The 4,256-nt window shown below is 46.9% G+C and overlaps 1 long non-coding RNA gene across 2 annotated transcripts; it reads right to left on the reverse strand.

The window, feature by feature from the left end:
* Positions 1–1,252: 1,252 nt before the first annotated feature.
* On the reverse strand, positions 1,253–3,791 carry LOC120660236. Of its 2 annotated transcripts, XR_005669451.1 has the most exons (3): positions 3,623–3,791; positions 3,296–3,440; positions 1,253–3,129 (listed from the first exon to the last, which is right to left on the reverse strand). It is a non-coding gene; the product is annotated as an uncharacterized LOC120660236 (long non-coding RNA). The 2 variants fall into 2 exon arrangements; XR_005669450.1 differs by having other exon boundaries at positions 1,253–3,440.
* Between the last annotated feature and the right edge of the window lie 465 nt (positions 3,792–4,256).

Genomic DNA, 4,256 nt, shown 5'->3' on the forward strand with positions numbered 1-4,256 from the left:
CAGTGAGTGAGTTGGATGCTCGCCGAGAAAGTAACACATCCATAAGGAGAGGGAGCTGCTGGTGTGGACGCCGGCGCCGGCGGGGGAGAAACGAGAGGCCGCCACCGCGGCGTCCATCCAGCGGCGGCGGGGCGCGGGGATCCCTATATAACTTGACTAACGGTGCGCGGCGGTGCGCATGAATATATCTATAAAGCCCATTAAATCCAAATTAAATTCAATATTTTTTAAAGAATACTTCAATATTTTGAAGTATTAGATTCAACATGTTTTACAAATTATTTCAACATTTAAATATAATAGATTCAATATTTATCAACTTGCATCAACATTTTTTGAGAAAAAATTGCCGGTCGCCCCCTTCCTCTCCGGTGCCGGCGGTGGCGCTCCCACGCAGGTGGGCAGGCGCGGCGGAGCAGCGGCCACGCACCCCAGTTGACCACGGCGGCCGGGAGCATGCGCACAACAGCAACAGGCACAACATGCGCGCAGCGGCAGCACGCGCAGCAGCCATGCGCGCAGCAGCAGACGCAGCAAGCGCGCCTCGGCAGCATGCGGCACGCGGACCGGGGCTCAGCAGCCATGCGCGCAGCAGTAGATGCAGCAGGCAGCCGGTGCAGCAGGCAGCCGCGCGCGGCAGGCGGGGCGGTGGGAGCGCGAGGCAGGCGGGGCGGCGGCGGACGGTGAGGAAGAAGGAAGGAGGATAGGATTGAGTAGATCTAACGAATGGGATAGTTTGCACGAATCTCAAATACTGAAAAGGTGGAGAAGAAAAAATCTCCTAGAAGATGTATATGATTTCTGGCAGTGCGCCGCTTTGCCGGGGCGGGGCCTAATGAACGAGGAACGACAACAGCAATCTGGGCTAGGCTGGGCCTTCAAAAAGGCCAATTTTATTTTGTTCCTACTTTACTGGGCCGGTCGCCTATGCTTCTGGGCCGGTTCTTGACTGTTCTTCGGTTCGTTGACAAGTTTTTTCTTGATTTGATTGTTCTTCGGTTCCTTGACAAGTTTTTCTGTACCTTCCTTCTCTCCATGAAACTCAGTGCTTTCTGTACCTTCCTTCTTTTCATGAGGCTGGACGCACAGAGGGTATTCGACTTGTTTCTCTGGAACCGGTCTCCACTTATTCCCATTACTTAACTGAAATACAAAGTCTTGAGGGAGGATACATTGAGGGGATCGAAGGAAAAACATGTACAGTCTAGACCTTCCTACTAGTAGTATCATTTAGTCAGGTCAAGAGTCTTTGAAAACTCAAGGAAACAGAGTAAGAACTTCACAGAGGTAGTAGTTTCTATCTAACATCCAGAAACTCAAAACCAAAGACAAGCAGCATCGAGTTATTCAGCATCTTCATCCCGACCTGGGCTTGGATCTGGCATTACAACTGGGGTAATCGTCTACTCCGTGATCACCACAAATGCGGCATCAGTCTTGGACTTCTTGATTACTCTAGTCAGTTGCTGCATTTTCTATGTCATGGCTGAATTCATCTCTGTTTACAATGCCAGTGTGGAAAATCAAGGCCCAAAGATGGGTCAGAAACTCCCCTCCATTCGCTAGATGCTCAATATGAGCTTTTGCATTGTCTGATGGAGCTATGTACAATATCATCTCAGTCCAGAAATCTGCTAGTACCTTCCAGCGCATATGATGTCTAATCTCTTTGAGCTGCTTCCCAAGCCGGATCCCTTTCATGAAAACTCGCATAATGATACTCAAAAAGCCTGAAGAATCACCCGGACACTGATCCCATAATGTCAGTAATGAATGATCGACCATGCAAATCTTTCAGTAGTGAGTGCTGGCCAATTTTGTGCTGCCAATATCCCAATATCCTGGGAAGCTTATTATAAAACATATAAGCTCCGCATTGAATGCTTTTCCCAGATATGTAAAAGCAAACAAGTTGTATCTTCGCCCAATCAGATGACAAATACAGATAAAGCTGTAGAAGCTCTAGTATTGAAAACACTATCATGATTACTGCAATGAGGATTGCAACAGATAGTCGCACAGGCACCACTTGTGTTTTGCTGCTTCTAATTTTGTCATTATTGTGGATAAAGGTTCGAATCAGCAATACTGCTATCAAAGGGTATGCACAAACTTTCCCAATACTAAGAAGGATGATCAATCTGCTTAGTTTAGTATTGAAGGAAGCAGAGCTGGTGAAGAAGTGATCGTGAATGAAAGCCAACTCGGCCTCAATTACCCTATATGCAGCTTCATAGTTATTTTCTACATCCACCAGCAGTCCTTTCAGAATAAGGTCATGTGTTTTCTGAAGCGTGGATTCAGGACAAGCAATCCCAAAGAAACTCCGCCTCAAAAGCCGGAATAAGGCATACGAAAGGCAGGCCCTCTTTAATTGTTCACTATCACTGCTGCTGAACGGACCCTCATTGGAAACTGGAAAGCCAGATCTGGCTGACTGTAATTTCTGTAGGAGAATCGATCCGCTCGCAGACAAGGTAATTGTAACCTTGCAGGGTGACAGGATCATAATTGGTTGATTCTTTGTGCTCACTCTTCATGTGATCTTCAACATTGCTGGTTTGCTTGTCCAAGAAACTGCTTGCAGACATACTAGCATAAATCCTTCCAACATTAATAGAAATCGTCAGAATGTATAATAATAATTCGATGAGTCTCACAAAGACTGGAAGGTTGTAATCTCCGATACACCAATCTTCAAAATAGATAAAAACATCAGCACATACAGATCCTGTTGGATGAAATGCCTCATGTATTGCTTGTTGTCGTCAACGCTAAAGGCGGTCATGGAGTTTGTGCTTCCCAGGGCCATGAGCAAGGACAGGGTCCATATGTAAAACATATCGCAATGGAATGTAGATGACCGCATGAGACCAAGGGTGTAGATCACCACGGAGGGGCCGGCCGTGTAAGCCAACCAGAGAGAGTACTTTAGGTATGTGTTGCTAGAGCATCGCCTCCGCCAACCAAATCGGCATGTAGGAGAACCGAGAGGACGAAGAAAACTACCACCTGGATGAAAAAGCCTCTTCCCGTGTGAAACCAGGAGGCTTCAGTGCCCTTTGTTGTGTCCGTTTCTGATCCATTCCGATGCAATATAGCCAGTCATATATGCACACACACAGACAGCTGTGACTTGTCAGTCCAGATGTCCATATATTAGCAGAAATCTGAACCACCTAGGAAGCTAGAAATATGATTTGGTTGGATGTATTTGGATTGAATGACTGCAAGCATTTCGTTTTGTCGAGTGTAAATCTAAACGCCCAAATAGAAAGGTGTAATTTCGACATACCTTTTTTCCTCCTGAGTGACAGAGTGAGTGCAGCCAAATGTGCTGTGCACGGGCAAGGACATTTGCTCAGGGACAGCTAGCAGATATGTCTCCGGTCCTCGCATGACCGAGCTGATCCATACGCCTTCTCGATTCTGCATCGCAACTGCAGCACTGAACCGTTAATTTTCTGAAATTTCTTCACTTTTTTTCAGAATGAAAAATTCAGCTCTACTGAGACTATATATTATAGAGCAGGCTACAACTCGAGAGGACCTTGATCTGAACCAGCTGCGCGGCGCGGGAGGTGTGGACGGAGGACGGTGGGATTCCGTCGCTCGTTGTTACCTGGAGGAGATCGAGCACCTCGCCGCGGGCAGGTGGACCACGGCACCGCGACGACGACGCGGGCATCCGTCCCCGCCCTCCATGCGCTCGGCTTCCACGCTCCGCGGTGCGGCCACGGCCGTCGCATCGCTGCCTGCCATGTCCGCCGGCCGCGCGCCGCACACGCCGGCGAGGGCCCCACCTCGCGAGGTGGGCTTGGGCCGGTAAGCTGTTTCGTCCTGGGGTTTGCGGCAAGCTGCTTGCCTTGCTGGGCTGGGCGCATGGTCCGGTGGGCCCAGCCCACATGTTCCGAAGTACATGCAGATTAAATAAAAATAAAAATGATCCTAAGATAAGTGACTAAACTGTATTTTAATTACACTATCGAAGACGAAATCTGTGAAGCAAACTAATACTTAAATGTATTTGGAGATTTTATAGCTAGAACTAGAACATTTTTTTATTAAGATAGAACAAATGTTTTGTGAAGGTGGAACAACTGTTCTACTTTATTCGAATAAAATGAAACAAAATGATTTTTGAATGTATTTGGAGATTTTATAGCTAGAACATTTTCTTTATTAAGATAGAACAAATGTTTTGTGAAGGTGGAACAATTGTTCCATCTTTAGGATAAAATTGTTCCACCTATACA

This window comes from Panicum virgatum, chromosome 2K (genome assembly GCF_016808335.1).
Source record: "Panicum virgatum strain AP13 chromosome 2K, P.virgatum_v5, whole genome shotgun sequence".
NCBI classification, from domain to species: Eukaryota; Viridiplantae; Streptophyta; class Magnoliopsida; order Poales; family Poaceae; genus Panicum; species Panicum virgatum.